General features: G+C 37.7%; 1 long non-coding RNA gene across 1 annotated transcript in view; it reads right to left on the reverse strand.

Moving 5' to 3' along the window:
* Positions 1–17,626, reverse strand: part of LOC126176007 (uncharacterized) — a 33,176-nt gene extending 15,550 nt beyond the window's left edge. Inside the window, exons 1-3 of the long non-coding RNA XR_007535634.1 lie at positions 17,336–17,626; positions 11,477–12,146; positions 10,275–10,481 (exon numbers count right to left, since the gene is read on the reverse strand). This is a non-coding gene — a long non-coding RNA (uncharacterized LOC126176007). The remainder of the gene's footprint in view (positions 1–10,274; positions 10,482–11,476; positions 12,147–17,335) is intronic.
* Positions 17,627–18,711: the final 1,085 nt, after the last annotated feature.

Raw genomic sequence — 18,711 nt, forward strand, 5'->3', positions numbered from 1 at the left:
GATTTTCTATATTCTCATAAGTCAAGAATAGTTATTGATTTTTTTTCCAATAAAAATACGATCCTTCCATGACATTTGGGAAATATGACAGCGATATGTTGTAAATAAGATATTTTCTGTTATTATCATTATTGTCATTATTTTTGTCTGAAGTAATGCAATCCAAATGACAAACTTCAGTTGCAGCATTTACATTTTAAAAAATTTCCATTGACCCCCCCCCCCCCCCTCCCTCCTCAAACTACATGAAGCATGTGGGTATAAGGTATGTATAATCTTACTTAAATAAATCTGAAATCAATATTTAGTGTTGTGATGGAAAAAAAACTGTGGCCATTCATAGAAAACCCACTAATAATTTTATTACAATGTGTACTGTCTTGGGAATTATTTAAGACCAATTATAAGTTACTATCAGGTTGGAGAAATGTGACAAGCATTTTTCAATATGTGTGCATTTTTTCTGGAGATACGAAAGTGACAAGTATTAAATTTTTGTATTGTACTTTGTAACCTTTACTGCATAAATATATTAAAAAAAGATGCTGTGACTTACCAAACGGGAAAGCGCTGGTAGACAGACACAATACAAAACACACAAATAGCAAGCTTTCGCAACCCACGGTTGCTTCATCAGGAAAGAGGGAAGGAGAGGGAAAGATGAAAGGATGTGGGTTTTAAGCTAGAGGGTAAGGAGTCATTCCAATCCCGGGAGCGGAAAGACTTACCTTAGGGGGAAAAAGGGACAGGTATACACTCGCACACACACACATATCCAGACACAAGTAAATGCAAAGAGGTTGGGCAGAGATGTCAATCGAGGCGGAAGTACAGAGACAAAGATGTTGTTGAATGACAGGTGACGTATGAACGGCAACTTGAAATTAGCGGAGGTTGAGGCCTGGTGGGTAACTGGAAGAGAGAATATGCCAAGATGTCTGCTTGTGTCTGTATATGTGCGGATGTGTGTGTGCGCGCGCACGCGAGTGTATACCTGTCCCCTTTTCCCCCCTAAGGCAAGTCTTTTGCTCCCGGGATTGGAATGACTCCTTACCCTCTCTCTTAGAACCCACATCCTTTCGTCTTTCCCTCTCCTTCCCTCTTTCCTCATGAAGCAACAGTGGGTTGCGAAAGCTTGACATTTGTGTGTGTGTTTTTTATTGTGTCTATCAGCACTTTCCCGTTTGGTAAGTCACAGCATCTTTTTTTTAATATATTTTTCCCATGTAGAATGTTTCTTCCTATTATATTCATGTCATTACTGCTTACATAATTACATGCCTGTTAAGTATGTGCTTCTCTTAACATATGAAAAAAATTCCAAATCAAAAGCTTCAGAAGCTCCACAGTTATGGGCATTTATGAACATAAGTACCATTTTACACTGACATTCTTGCAGAGCCCAGTTATCAGAATATCACTACATTTGAAATTCGATATATAAACAAGTTTTAGTCTGAGAGCAAAAAGACTTTGCACGAGTTCTTACATTATAAGTTTAAGCAAATGTGCAAAGTTACATGAAGATCTGAGATGATGAGTGTTATGACCTGCATGGTTTGATGTGGAATGACCCAACAGCATCGTCTGCAAAAATGCCTCACAGAGTCGGCGGCGTTATGTACTACATGCGTGTCTTGTGAACAGTGATGATCACGTAAAATTCCCTTGGTGTTCTTCAGAAATTACCTTTACGCCTGTCAATTCCACCATCCTGTTAAGAAATAGCGACCAAATGAAAACTGCCACTACAGTATGGCACTAGAGCAGGTAGAGAGAGCCACATTGCCACACTGCAAAACGAACACTCGAGCTCATTAAACTTGCAACTAGTGCTGTCATTTCGCTTTGTTTTGGCTGAAATCAGGTTTGTTTAGTTTCTGATATTTATTCACTTTTATTCCATGGCAAATCATGTTTAATGTACGATGCTGCAAGCCAAACACATGAATGTGTATTTGCTGAGACAGTACACTGAGCAAAAAGGAGAACGGTTAGCCCTTATTTCCTGGAGCTCACTTTGTTAATGACTGCAACAGCTTTGTAAATAAGCAAAACCGCAGTTGTTACACACTTTCTAAACTGTGTCACTTCAAAACACTTGGCTTTACGCAGGCAGTAAATTTTCATTGTGTGCAGCGCTGAATGATACACGCTTCAATAACTACTTTATTTGAAGACAAAACATTTTAATGCATTGAAATCCAGATTTCTGTGGTGGACATAGCATTGGATAATATTGTTTGGGTCAATGTCAGGCATTCGCGACTTACACCCGGGTCCATAACTAAGTGCTAGTTGATTATAGGATATCTAGCGTAGCAGCAACCAATGATTTCACACCTTATGTCCTGAACACAGTTGTCAATCTTTCTTCTACTTCAGCTGCCAGTTACCGATCAGCTGTGGACAACAACTTCTGACTGTATGAATTGTTGAGAGTTGTTCCTATACACTATGTTTCTCAGTCTGACATGTTTTCTTAATGGAGTTCGTGAAGCTAACTGTGAAACTGCATTGGAAACTGAGCCCACTATTAAGATCCTGCAAAGCAAACTTAACATTATCGCAGGTACACAAGGAACATATGAACGTACTCAGGATTGAATGTACAACTGCTGTTGCAAGGGCACTTGCACCTAACAGCAAACAGCTAACATCCTCCCTTTTGAGCCCAAACTGACGACCGCTTTGTTATTCTGATCTAGGTATAGAAGCTGGAGTGAGGGATCCTGAGGATGCAATGGCAGAACCATTTGAAGAGGGCCAGGGAAGAGGGACCGAGAAACTTGGCACAGTGTTATGACTCAAGAGACTCGTTCGAAGAACTGTGGTTGAAAACCCTATCAGGCCATTGAGATTTGAATTTTCTGTGCTTTTCTTACATCACTTAAGCCAAATACGGGTATGCTTCCTATGGAGAGGACATTGTCTGTTTCCTTTACCACATTTCCAGTAATCCTGACTTGTGCTCTGTCTCTGATTACCTTTCTAACATATTTGTGCATCACACCGTGCTACTCTGTGTGTGAATGCCTGTCTGCACTACCTATGGTCAAGACAACATAGTCTTCTGGCATGTGTGGGCAAGTGACAGGTGCATGAATGGCAGAACATGCATACTCGCAAAATCTCTTTGTAGAGCAGCATAACTACAAACTGGTTTAGCTTCAACCACAGTTAGACAGTAGTACGTATTGTGAATCTTTACGAGTATTACTAACCCAATCCAAAAAGTGCAAATAATGTTTAGTTATTTGTAAGTACATCTGTGTCACTCATTACATTTTTGAAATTTATTTGCAATATGAGAGATTAATTTATGTGAACCTACAATTGATTGGTTAACAAATAAAGTTGAGAAGGCAGCTGAGTGTAACTGGATTTAATAAAGACTCTTGTGGTGTGCATAGTGTAAGACCTTCGGTACACACACCATCAAATTATTTGACTTGTCGCTCTAACGAAGTAGGCGAGTGTCAGCAATATGTCTCGTGGTCTTATCGTGGCATGTTTATCTTCTGCCGTTAGGTCAGATGATAGAAATGTCACTTGCACGCTTAGAGTACCAGGTTGACGGTGACCAACTTTAAACAGAACTTGATTAATTTTCACACACATTTATTAAAATAATAAAAAGCATAGACATTACGTAACTTGGTTCTGGATGCTGTTTACAACTGACAATCTGAAGTTCCTTTGGTCTTGGTACGTTAATCTTATTCTCACATATCTCTGATACTTGACGAAGTGTCTATTCATTTATCTTCATGGCTATGTACAGGAATATGGTAATCTTATTAGGCGCAGACTGAAACTTGACTATAGACTGGTACAGACTAATGCAGACTCGTACAGACTGGTGCAGACAAATGCAGACTGACTAATCTGAGGTCTGTACACTTGTTATAATAACCCGCACATTCAGGTATCACTGCGCGAGTGTGATCTGCGAGGAGAAAAGGTTCTACGTTAGCAGCAATCTCATTGGCTGCGTTACATATTAATACGCGGATCGGCGGAAGCAGAATTTGGTCTGTCTCTAAGGCAGCGCCATCTCGTAGTGCGGAGATGGACAAGCCTGCGCCTGCGCTGTTGTGCTTAGCGGGGCACGCTCTAGTGGGAAAGTTGTGTACGCGCTGACTACATGGAACTATGTACACAACTCTGAAGTGGGTTTTGGCACAAGACTGTTCTGTACACTTCTTGGCAGGAAGAGAATGTATTGAGAAATGAGGCTGAAATCTTTGCTTTAAAAAATATTATTATGTTCTGTGTGTGAAGATGATGTGACATTATACGAGAGTGGGATGTACCTTTCTACTGCGTAATTCTGTTGTATGAAAGCAATGTGGGGTGAATTGAGGCTGTAGTAAGTGAAAAATTTGCCACTTATGCTATTACTGAATTATGCTTGATTATTGTCAAAATGTCTAAAGTAGTTACAGTTAATAACTTTAGCTCTTTCGAAATGTAATTCAAAAACTGTGTGATAAATGTCAATTATGAAAAGTACAATATCGTGAAAAGGAAAGTTACCACTCACCGTATAGCGGAGATGCTGAGTCCCAGACAGGTACAACAAAATGACTGTCACAAATAAAGCTTAGCCGTGTGTGTGTGTGTGTGTGTGTGTGTGTGTGTGTGTGTGTGTGTGTGTGTGTGTGTGTGTATGTGTATTTGAGGAAGGCCATACTGGGCAAAAGCTTTATTTATGACAATCTTTTTGATGTACCTATCTGCGACTCAGGATTTCCGCTATATGGTGAGTGGCAACTTTCCTTTTCATAATATTGTACATTCCATCCTGGATTTTCCATTGTTAAATCATGAAAAGTTGACTCCAGTTGTTTTAGTGAACATGCACTGACACAGGCCTGTTTCACCTTTCCTGTGCAGTCAAAAAATATAGTAATTATTATCTGTACAGTGTGTATCTATACTTTAAGTTCTCTAGTGATATTATTTCATATTTAGCAAGTTCATTACCAGACTTGAATCCCATTTTTAGAGGGGACTGTGAGTAAGCACTTAGTGTTGGGTTCATGGGGTTGAATCCTATTACTATCTATGTCCACACACCAACTGAAGAATCAAGAGGATGAGGAGAAAGAAGCTTTCTACAAATCTCTGGGAAGAGCATATGATTAATGCACTGGGAATGATACAAAAATATTAGCCAGAGACCTATACGGCCAGCTGGGTAGAGAACACATCTACAGACCGACAATCAGTATATGCAATTGACATGCAGTAAGTAATAACAATGGGACAAGTTTGATACTCTTTGCAACATCTAGAAACACAGTGGTAGGCTCCACTTTGTTCCCACACAAGGAAATACATAAGGGAACATGGACAGCACTAGAGGCAAATACAATAAATCGGACTGACCATGTACTAACTGGTGCAAGACACAAGTCAGAGTAACTGGATGTAAGGAGTTTAAGAGGTCAAAATATAGACACGGATCTTTTCCTAGTTTTGGCACGGGTGAGGGCATGAGTATTTAACGCAGTGAAAGAAACCCAGCCCAGAACAAACAAATATAACATTACAGCTTTAGAATATGAGGAAGCATAGGAATGATACAAGGAGAGAATAATTCAGGCCCTTGAAAACGCTCGAGAATGTAAAAACACTGAATATGAATGGGAAACGATAAAAAAGGCAGTACAGATAGCAGCAAGTGAGATACTTGGGAGCAGCATAAGGCAAACAAGAACCAAATGTGAAACAGAAACAAATGAAACATACAGAAGGACGTTACAACCACCAGGATTATAATGGAAGAATATAAAGAAAAACAGAGAACTAAAAAAAAGGACACATCAAAGGAAAAAGAGGGAGTGGATGAAGGCAAATACTGATGAGGTGAAGATTCTAAGAAGTACAAATGAGGCAAGGAAATTTTAAAGAGAGGTAAATAACGCATGGAAACTTTTCAAGGGCAGAATAAGTTTAATAAAAGATGAAAAGGGCGAAATTATAAGCAAAGAGAAGAAGCTATGCGAAGGGCAAAATTATATGTAAAGAGAAAGAGTTTGAGAGAGGTGGTGTCACTACTTTAACAAACTCCTTACCCAAGAGCAGTTATACTAAGGAACTCAACAGAAAACAGGAGAAAGAGGATCCAGATAACAGTGTGGACTATGTAACTTATAAGAGGTGAGAACTGCAATGAGGAAATTAAAGAAGAAAACTCCAGGAACGGATAGCATTTCAGCAGAGCTTTTCAAGCAAGGAGGCTCTGAATTGGAAATAAACATCCTGAAACTGGTTAAACTAATATGGGAAGAAGAGGAAATACCTCAAAAATGGAAAGAAAGAATTACATGCCCTATATATAAGAAAGGAGACTAGACAGAATGCAGTAACTATAGAGGTATCACAATGGTTAATCTGGGATGTAAATATCTCTCTAACAAGGATAGTAGATTTGACAATGAAAGGGACACAAGCTAGCATAAAAACTGGAGGAATGTTGTCCAATGCTTTGGAAATTAGGAATACTGCAAGGTGATGCGCTGGCACGCCTCCCATTCAATGTCGCCTTGGAGACAGGTGATGATATATGCAAATACCTTAAATAGGGAAAAGATTTTTCATAAATCTGTGCAAATACTGGCCTACACAGATGACATTTCCATTACTGTCAAGAGTTCTTGCTACTGTGTCAGAGACATTCACCTCACTTGAACAGGCTGGCAGGAATACAGGACTAAATATCAATGAGCAGAAAACAAAATACCAAGCTGCTGGAAAAACACACAGGGAGGACATCCCAGCCAAAATAAAAATGGGTATCTACACCTTTGAGACTGGTAACAATTGAACCCAGGTATGGTAACAATTGAACCCAGGTACTTGAAATGGTCGACTTTTTCAAAGATACTTTCTATGAAATAAAGCAGAGGCTAACTACAGCTAATAAAGCTTATTTCACCTTAACAAAGTTTCACCTTCAAGGCTCCTGACTAGAACAACAAAACTAGCCAGACCAGTGGTTATTCACGTCTCTGAAACCTGGGCTCTGACAGCAAAGGACGCCGAATTGCCAGATGCATTCAAGAGGACACTCGGGGGGAGAATCATCTGCTCAATTTGCGAAAGGGAAAGAGTGAGGAGTTGTACCCCATCTCCAAAGATCAGCCTGTTAGCAAGTCATCTAGGATGAGGTGGGCTAGACATGGGGTGTGGACAAATGGTACGGGGACGGGGTGGGGGTGGGATGGGGAAAGTTTTACAAGGAAAGACAGATGGACAGAGTGAACATTGTTGACCAAAAACTAGATGGGAGGATCGAATCATAGAAGACATTCAGAAGACGGGCTACAGGAATTGGAAAATGTTAGGAAGGGGCCAGAATAAATGGAAAGAGATAGTTTAAGAGTATCTATACAGCCGCCGAAGAGGAAGAAGACTAGGACAACTTAAGTTTTTCAATTTAAAACTCTTCTCTAAATGAACTTAATCAGTTTTTGAAAATACAATGTAATTGGACAAATAAAAAATTTACTCTCCAAGCGGTGGTAGGAGAACACACGTATAACAAAGGTATTACGCATGCAAGCTTTCGGAGCCAGTGGCTCCTCCTCCTGACAGAATGGTTGAAGGGGAAGGAAGAGGGATGAAAGAAAAGGACTGCTGAGGTTTAACAACAGGAGTAGAAAAGGACTGGTGAGGTTTAAGAAAAGGAGCAGAAAAGGACTGGTGAGGTTTAGGAAAAGGAGTAGAGTGCAGAAAAGTCACCCACAACCTGAGTCAGGGGAGGCTTGTTGCCAGTATACATCCTCTGTCTATGTCCATTCATCCTAACTGATAATTTGGTGGTAGTCATGCCGTTGTAAAAGGCTGAGCAGTGTTCACATAACAGACGGTATGTGACATGTCATTCAAAGGTAAAAAACACACTGCACAGTCTTTGCATATGATTCGTTTAACATCATGACTGCAATATATGAAATGTAGCTAACATACTGAAATTATATTTAAAGCTGAGAGCAGAGCGATATCCATCACAATTCTTGTGCACCCACTGTTCTGTCCATGCATGATGTGAATCGCGTAATCATAGCACCCGTCTACTTCACAAACGGTTCAAGATATCGAAAGAAGGTTTTCTTTGCAAATCATAGCTATTGTGCATGACAAAAATACATTTGGCACTAAAACAGTGGACGTTTTACTTGCTGCGAGAGGAGAACGGAAATATTAGCTCACTTTATTACAAGACAGATATGAAGATTTATTTAACTTTGTATATATTCCACTTCCACAGGAATGCTCGGAGTCTTAGCTACTGTATATGGATATTAAACTATCACCGGACACAAAAAATTTTACAAGACTCTTCTCTTGGTGTACACTAACATAAGGTTCAAAATTAAAGTTCAGCAGAAGGCATGAAATACACGGTGCCCTATTTAAGACTATGCTATCATCTTAATCGTTGATCATGAACTGGGCTAAGGATTCCTCTGGTCCGTGGATGTTAATCAGTGTCTGCGTGATGGCCCTGTGGGGCTGGGAGGAAGTGTGAAGCTTCACCAAAAATGTTCAAATGTGTGTGAAATCTTATGGGACTTAACTACTAAGGTCATCAGTCCCTAAGCTTCCACACTACATAACCTAAATTATTCTAAGGACAAAGACACACACACACACACACACACACACACACACACACACACACACACACACACACACACATACCCAAGGGAGGACTCGAATCTCCGCCAGGACGAGCCGCACAGTCCATGACTACAGCGCCTTAGACCGCTCAGCTAATCCCGCACGGTGAAGGTTCACCAGTGCCTCCCATTTGTCACTGCAGTATTCAGCGAGACACTGTTATCTTTTGTTATATTGATGCAAGCTGCTGACTTTGTTACAGCACTATAATCTTTGGATGGTACCACGATAGCACACAAAGAGATGCATACTTTGCTGTATGATTAATTCTCGAACCTTTTTTATCTGTCGAGATATGTAGTGGATGGTACAGCCAACTCATGGATAATGCCATATCTAGCCAGAAGAATGGAAAAAAACTGTACTTAGCAATTCAATAAATGTAGTCCAGGGACATAATTCTGACTGGGGAGAAATCATGTATGTGGTTCCACAAGGTTCAATCTTAGATCCACCACTATTCCTCATACACAGGGTGTACATAATATCCGGGAACACTTTCAATTATTTATAGTACAATAACTAAACACTGTACAGATATCATACTGCATTTTGAAAAGAAACTCTGAAAGTGTTTTTTTTTTTTTTTTTATACAAATATTTGATATGCATACCATGTGTGACCCGGCAGACATCAACATGGTAATCGAATTCTTGCCATACCCGTCCCAACACGGCATCGTCGACTGTGGCAGTCGCTTCCCGTGTTCTCTCCCGGAGCTCTGCTACATCATGTGGTAGAGGCGGTACATACACCACATCTTTAATGTGTCCCCACAGAAAAAAAGTTAGATGGAGTGAGATCTGGTGATCAGGGAGGCCATTTCATGGAACAGCTGTCCCCTTCTGTAGCATAGTCGCCATGTTTGCAATTAGTGCTGACTACCGACTATCAGAAAATTACCAAACTACGCTGTGGCGGTATACATGGAAGAAAAAAAAGAAAAAAAAAAAACCCTCTCTCTTTGAAATGGCATATGTATGATATCTGTACAATGTTTGGGTTTTCTGTAATAAATAACTGAAAGTGTTCCCGGCTTCATGTACACCCTGTATGTTAATGATCTTCCATCTACTATACAACAAGCAGAATAAGTTCTTTTTGCATATGACTCTAGTATTGTAATCAATCCAAGCATATGTACAGAAATGGAACAAATTGTAAATAAAGTTCTTAAAAGTATCATTGACCGGTTTTCTGTAAATGGTCTCAGCCTCTATTTAAAAAAGACACAACATATTCAGTTCTTCACATCTATAGACACTACATCAACAATAAGTGTAACACATGGTGAGGAAATAATAAGTAAGGTGGAAATTCAAATTTCTTAGGGGTCTATATTAATGAGAATTTAAATTGGAAATTATATACATTCTGGAACTCTTAGAACAACTTAGTTCAACCAATTTGCACCTGGAAGCATTACAAATCTTGGGACGAGACAAATAAGTAAGTTGATGTATTTTGCATATTTTCATTCAATAATGTCAACAGAATTATGTTCTGTGGTAACCCATCTTTAAGAAAGAAAGTCTTCATCGCACAAAAATGTACTGTAACTATGTCATGTTGTGCTTACCATGATCATCTTGTAGACATCTGTTAAAAGAGTTGAGCATTCTGACTACTGCTTCACAGTATATTTATTCCCTCATGACGTTTGTTGTTCATAATACACCACAGCTCACAATGAACAATGAGGTAGATAATTACGATGCCAGAAAGAAAAATGACATTTAGTACACCACTTTAGGGTTGTCTGTAGCACGAAAAGGGGCGTACAACACTGCAACAAAAATTTATGATCAGCTAGCCAGTGACATAAAATGTGTGACAGCAAAGTAAAATGTGAAAACAAACAGAGAAATTTTCTCCTTGAGAAACTACCAACAAGTTAGATTTGAATTCTTATTTCATTAAGAAATATTGTAAAAGGCAAGATTCAAGGCATTTTGTTTTACACATTTTAATTTTCTGATACTTGAATAGTGATTAGGCAGATTCAAGTATAATTTTCTTCTGAAAAAGGTATTTCAGTTCTTTTGTAATAAGCATTAGCATACTTCAGAGGGGGGAGGGAGGAATTATACTGAAAAGGGTATTAACTTCAAGAAACTTGGGGGAACTTATAATATTGAAGAACATCCCAAGAAAGCTGTGTGTGATGTGTGATAACCAATAAGACTTAATATGTTGCTGTGCTGATTAACCTTACGTTAATGCAGTCCTTGTCATCCTTTCTACTTCTAGCTTCACTAGGAACATGCAAACAGTCTACAAAGGAGACTGCTTACAATGTACATGTGCGACGCATTTTGAAACAGTGCCGAGGTCTTTAGGACTATTACCACACAAGACTAACAAAGAATACTAATGCATACGTAGAGGGATGACACAAATGGTTAAAGGTTTGTTTAACCCATGGGAGACCAACATGGAGATTATGGGACAAACAGATACAAACTATCCCAAGAAGAACAACTGCATTCACAATTGGTCTGGTGAGCATTTTCCGAGTTTGGCATGCACCATCATATTGAAAGAGACTTCAAACTTAGAAAGCATTAACCCATACCAATGAATTACAGCATACATCTAAAATAATTACTGGTCTTGAGTTTCATTTCATAAGTAGGTTTACTCTGCAGCTTTATGGTTCATTATAAGATATTTGTGGGAAATCTTACAGTGAATCAGAACAAAATGGGAAGAAAAAACCCTGATAAAAAAAGCAATCCAACAAAGTACATTGAGTCCAAAATTTGAACTATCACATCTTACCTTGTAAGAGGAAGTAATGAAAATTTCATAAGCGTTGTTCTGACTGGTTTGATGCAACCCACCACAACTTCCTCTTCATCTTTGAGTAGCGCTTACACAAAACAACTGTGTTATTCATATGTGATGTATTGAGACTGGAATTTGTAAAACACAGGATGTCGTCAATCATCATCTGCATATGCTTTTGTTCAGTGTGCTGCTATGTTCCCCATTGCTTGCTCCATTACGATACCACAAATTTCATCTTCAAAACTGGAATTTGTAAAACACGGGATGTCGTCAATCATCATCTGCATATGCTTTTGTTCAGTGTGCTGCTATGTTCCCCATTGCTTGCTCCATTACGATACCACAAATTTCATCTTCAAAACTGATGTTTCACCTCAGGCAAATCATGAAATACCAGCTCTTGATGTATCAAAACTTATCACAAATGAGGGAATGTGGTAATCGATGACAAAAAATGTCTGTGTGCCGTCACATAACCTGGTTATTAAGCTACTGCTACACTGCTGCCCCAATTGCCTTGCAACTGAAGAAAACTGCAATGCAGGCAGAGCATCTCCCAGCTGATTCAATTCTACTGTCATTGTGGCCTCAATTTCTGTAACTATAAGGTCCAGTACTTATACAGAAGGGACTACGACATTCATCAGTACACAGTTGGCACCTGAAAAACGAAAACTGTTTTAGAACAAACAAATTATATTATGATATTATCTTACAATAGCAGAATTCATAATGCAATAACGAATGTTGATTTCTTTAAAAATACATTATCGCATATTATAGTAAGTTGCCTAGTAATTTGTAATTTCAAATTGATATTAATTACAATGCAAAGATTTCCATCACTAGTGAAACAGCTTTTTCCAAATTATAAGACTATCTCAGCTTACATAATCAGCAGAACAGCTTAGTGCAAATTGTTTTCTATAAAGTGCCCAATTTTAGCAGCATATAACAGTGGTCTTAAGTAATTTACATTTCAGCTTTTGTAAGTGGTAAACTTGCATCAACTTTCATTTTTACAGTGTACATGCATCACAAATACGAATACAAGCAATTTTAAAATGACTAGTTTGATGTAGCTTTTCACACTAGTCTACCCATGTGCCAGTTTTATCCCTATGTAAATACTAATACCTAAAGCTATTTTAAACGGCTTACAATCCTTGGCCTCTCTCTACAATTGTTACTCCCCCCCCCCCCCCCCACTTTCACCGCTTACCAAATTAAATGTTAAATTACACACCACGAATCGTTGTAACTTATCCCTTCTTTTATTCAAATTGGGGCATTAATTTCATTTCTACAGATTTCAGTTCAGTAGCATTTAATTTGTTATCTGATCTACCCGTTGAGGCTTGGTTTTGCATACGGGATAATCTATTTTCCTTCTGTATGTAGCGCCCCTGTTAATCGTCCATACAACAGTATGTCATTCCGTCTCAAATCAACTAACAGCCTGAAAGTTGATATCTCAGATTTGGATGAATTTTTTTTTTTTTTTTTTTTTTTTCACGTAATGTATAATGTACCCACTAACACTAGTTTGAATTTGAAATTTCAAATTTTTCTGACCTTTGGTTTTTGAGTTTCAAGGGGTTAAAAAAAAAAATTAAAAAAAAAATCTCAGTTTTTGATCAATCAATGATTGTTTTAAAATGCTTTAGCTCAAAAACTATACAACCTAGAGAGCTCAAACTTACACCATTGTTTTCCTCTATAAATCCCCTTCAATTTGATATGTAACATGACTATGCTACCTAAATTTGAAATTTTAAACTATTCCAAAAAAATATTTTTTTTGAAATTTCCAAAATACGTACCCTCGGATTTTTTTAATAAAAATTGTATGTGTTGTCCAGTCTAACTGACTACATGCATGCAAAATTTCAAGATGGGATCTCATTGGGTTCTTGTATAAAATAATATTTTACTACCGCAATACACAGTAGTGAGGTGAAAAGCAGACTATTTCTAGGCTATGAATACTAAGGTAGGCCTATGTAATTCTAACAAACTTAAATTATTATGTTAGCCTTTTTATGCAACATTACCCCCTTATTGTTTGTTAACTCATTAAATGATATTTTAATGTGAGAATAAAATACATTAAAAAAAGGAAATACGGAAGCATCCGATCCCGCCCATCTGCTTTGATCCATGACGTCACAGATATGGCGGAAACGACCATATACCACGATTTCAATATGGCGCATATGAAGTCGGTACATACACATTATGAGGACGAAAATACATCGAAAAACAAACACACACACTTCCCACAAAAAGCCTAATGACACTAACGGAACAAGCGCGAGAAATGGGGTGTTTTTGGGTGGGGGCAAACTAAATAAAAACAAATTTAGACACCCACCCCCATACAAAACCACACAAAATGATGAAAAAAACCGACATCACAAAACTCCCCAAATAGCACTAAACACAATATCATCTGGAATCGGACACTTCCCTTGACCTATATAGCTCAACAGCAGCTCCCGATCCCATAAATTAGGATAAAACACTTTCCTTTGCCTATATAGCTCAAAAACATCTCCCAATACCAATATCAACATACACAGCCACACATTGGGATCGAACACTTCCCTTGACCTGTGCCCTGTTAATTTTATCCATCATATTCATTCCTGAACAAAAACAACAACTAATTAATTTTACTAAAATTACCACACAATGTACAGCGAACAACACTAAATTAACCTTCACACAAAACTTACTTAAATGAATTTTGACTACAAACACAGCCGACACTCAAAACAATTCTGGATTATGAGCAAAAGCAAACTGAGCCCATTACACCACACAAACGAAAACCCTGAACATACCACCAGACAGCACTACAAACCGCAATACGACATCTACAAACACGCCACACTAACAAACCAAACTCCATGCCGCCATGACGTCACACACGACAACACCCTTAAGTCACGGGTCGAAGCCGACGCGTGGGATCGGACGCTTCTGTCTACCCATAAAATAATAATGACTTAAGAATCTTACGATTTTGTACGACATTCACTTTTTATTATAAAAAAAACGTGAGATTTTCATATAGGGTCAAGGTTCTAGTTTTGGCCACTACCCCACTTATGGCCACCTTGATGCAACGGGGGAAGCTATACTGCACCCTTTCATTATATATTATAAATGGGAGGGAAAATTAAAACATCTGCAGTATGTCTTCATATCAGATTGCCTGAAACATAATGCAGTTGCTTTCTACGTATTCCAAGAAAAACTGCTAGAAATCATAAACCAAAACTTGTCTTTTGCAGTTAAAAAGATTAGGCCTACTTACTTTTCTGATGGCAGCGCTGCACAATATAAAGATAAGAAAAACTTCCTTAATTTGTGTTTGCATAAAACTGATTTTGAAGTTGAGACAAAGTTGGAGTTCTTTGCAACATCCCATGGCAAGAGCATATGCGATGTCCTTGGTGGAACTGTTAAGCGGCTAGCTGCTAAAGCCAGCTTACAAAGGCCATATGACCAACAAATCTTAACACCCAAGTCACTTCATGTATTTGCCATAGAAAACATAAAAAACATTGACTTTGAATATTGCACAACAGAGGAGTATGAACTGACCAAAGAATACTTAACTTCCTCGGTTTAGTGACTCAAAAGCGATTGTGGGAACACAAAAGTTTCACTCATATAAACCCTGCACAGAGAGTCAAATTACTGTCAAGCCTTATCATTTTAGTCTGGACGAGTCTCTTGAATATGTGACAACACTAAACCAAATAACACCGTCACATATGGAAAATATTACTGCTGGTCTTGTGACAGTAGCATATGACGACTCTTGGTGGCTATGATGCACTGAAGAAAAATACAATGACATGTACCGAATAATTTTTTTTACACCCAAAGAGTCCAGCCCAGTCTTTTTGCCCACAACCAAGAGATATATTAGATGTCCAAGGAAATACTCTTTTACAAACAGCGAATCCAACAACAGCTACGGGAAGAACCTCAGTTGAAGTGCTAAAAAAATGAAGTTGTCTTCTATTGCTTTGGAAAAGTATTAAAAGATCATAAAAGAAGCACGTTTAAATTATGTTACACCTCCCCTCACTAAACGCTAAGTTGTATAGATACCATGTGTATTAACTTTGTAAATACCAATTGGTATTAGAAGTACAGTTCTATCCATGCAGATATCAACAAGTTAATCTTTTTCCCAAGTGAAATTACTTACATGCCAATTTCTAATATAAGGAACGAGTTGTAAATGATTACAAATAACACTGGAAAACCAAGAAAAAGATAATCTCTGCCATTTACGACTAAGGATGAATGTGAGTGGCTTTATTCAAAATTTTGACTTGTTGCACAAATATTACCAATTAAAATGTGTTCACTCCCTTCTGATGCATAGTTAAAAGAATCATGAACATTAAATTAAAACAACACTATATCATTTGATGAATTAACAAACAATAAGGTGTAATGTTGCATAAAAAGGCTAAAAAATAATTTAAGTTTATTTCTAGGCTGTGAAGGCCTAAGGTAGGCCTATGTGATTCTAACAGTCTGCTTTTCACCTCACTAGTGTGTATTGCGGTAGTAAAATATTATTTTATATAAGAACCCAATGAGATCCCATCTTGAAATTTTGCACGCATGTAGTCAGTTAGACTGGACAACACATACAATTTTTATATAGAAATCCGAGGGTATGTATTTTGGAAATTTCATGTTTTTTTGGAACAGTTTATGCTACCTAAATCTGAAAATTTTAGTCATGTTACATATCAAATTGAAGGGCATTTTTAGAGGAAAACAATGGTGCAATTTGAGCTCTCTGGGTTGTATAGTATTTGAGCTACAGCATTTTAAACAATCATTGATTGATCAAAAACAGAGGTTCTTTTGATTTTTAAACCCTTGAAACTCAAAAACCAAAGATCAGAAAAATTTGAAATCTCAAATTTAAACTAGTGTTAGTGGGTACATTACCTGAAAAATAATTCATCCAAATCTGAGGGGTCATGGTTCAAATCATGTAGTACAATTGGTTTATTTGACATGGAATGACCCATGCGCTCTCCATAAAATCGGATACATAATGGATGTAACAAGAAAAAAATATTTTTAACAGAAAGTGAACGTCACGAAATGAAAAAAATGTGCATTGCGGCAGGGCAAGGCAAGCACGCCAGTGATGCACTAGGAGGTAAATTGTCCGACAAGCAATATATAAGGCCACCAATTATGTTGTAGCATAGAAAGTTAATGAAAATATACAAAACTAACAGGCACAATGGGGAAACTTACGTAAACGTACTACAATAGTAGTCTCACAACTACATCATAATATAGTAACAATCACTCACACCTACCTACCTACCAACTCTTTTTGATACAAATTGACACAAGTAGATACGAGAGAATAACATAACAAAAAAGCTGAATGAAGTTTTCACTGAAGGAAAGTCATACAGTAAGATTCAAAAGCAGAAACGGATGCCTAGTGGTCTTCAAACGAATACACGGCGCAAAAATTAATGGCACGTGATCCCCGGTGAGATGAAAAATTAATCAAAATACAGTACGTATAATCTCGTGTTCTCCCCTTTCCAAGTTCAGTTCCAGCTCTTCACGGGCTTTGCGAGAGATACACACTGTAACTAATTGTTGTTAACCACAACATTCAAATACAGATCAAAAGTGTATGTTAAAATCACTGCACAATTTCTTTCTTTTCTCTATTATCAACACGCAGTTTATAATAAAACATTTATTACAGCCAAACACAAACGTAAGTTCTGATAGGTTATACGACACCATAAATATAATTATATGAAAACATAAACTTACAATTACGAAATTTTGTTCGAATCAACAGTTATCAACAAAAGGAAAACTATCGTGTGTTGCCAACTTATTTTCGACCATGTCCCTACGGCCTACACGACTTGTGGTAAGTCCCGATGTTCATCTTAAAAAGTCCCCACGGACGCAAATAATTCTAGATTGACTACAAAAAAAAGAGTTTATCATGTATTGGGTAGTAACCATTTCCCTTTATTAGCTATTTTGAGCACTGAACGTTCACTATTTCCAAACAAAATATTCCTAATGTTATTTGGGGAACCTGCTGCTGTTAGTTTCTACATCATGTGCGCAGTTCATAATTTTATGGATCTTACTAAAGGCGCCAACAAAAGCAGTGAAATGGAGTCTTTATTATAGGAATGACGCACTATTTTCAGTTATATTGAACCGGAGGTGTAAAAAAAGAAAAGGCTCGTTTAAGTTTTTTTTTTATTTTATAAAATTTTATTGTCTGTTACTTTTGGCTAAGGTTGTCGGGCACCGGAAACTGCGCAGGGGTTGGCAAGGGGAAATAATATTACACGTTATACAAAAAAAGTTAGCTTCCAGGCGCAAATTTTTATTTCTTCAAATGACTAGTTTTGTAGTTTCACGAAATCCTAATCCTCAGATTATTATACTGTATTATGTAACGCCGAAGCGCGTATTTGAAAATATAAAGATTTAGATCTCAAAGCTGACTTTTTATGTAATGGTAAAACAAAACAGGTGCACTATAAGTGCTGAAACCAGTACCAGTTCCAATATTCTCAAAACGTTCCGCCGTTCTAATAACTTACGCAGCTCTTGATTCTTATTGAATCTACGGTTTCGAGTCCCACTGCGCATCTTACGCACTCCACTAATAACATAGAGTTCGTCGAGAACCAGTATTACAGTAAGCACTTGACAACATTAATGGCTACTACGCTATGCCGCAGTTTATGTTCGACTGTAGCTATGCTGTTAGTTAACTGTGGCTATGCTGTTAGTAAGTTAGCTAGTTATTGTTGCATGTTCCACAGATCACTGTGCACGATATATTCGTAATGATGAGGAACGAGTCATTTTACATTCACATTACAAATTAATTTCTGTATACAGTTACATTCCGAAAGTTTCTTTTTATTTTTGTACAACAGAAAGAAAAAAAAATACATGGATGTGAGTTAGTAATTCCTACCCTCCACCTTTCACACATTACAGTAATAGAATTTGCTCTACAGAATAGAAGGAGTTGTCAAGGAAAAAGTTCTTCAGTTTGTTTTCAAATTTTACCTTGCTGTCACCCATTTTATGTCACTAGCTAGCCGATCATAAATTTTTGTTGCAGCATTGTGGACCCCTTTTTGTGCTACAGACAACCTTAAAGTGGAGTA

Source organism: Schistocerca cancellata, chromosome 3 (genome assembly GCF_023864275.1).
Source record: "Schistocerca cancellata isolate TAMUIC-IGC-003103 chromosome 3, iqSchCanc2.1, whole genome shotgun sequence".
In the NCBI taxonomy this organism is placed as follows: Eukaryota; Metazoa; Arthropoda; class Insecta; order Orthoptera; family Acrididae; genus Schistocerca; species Schistocerca cancellata.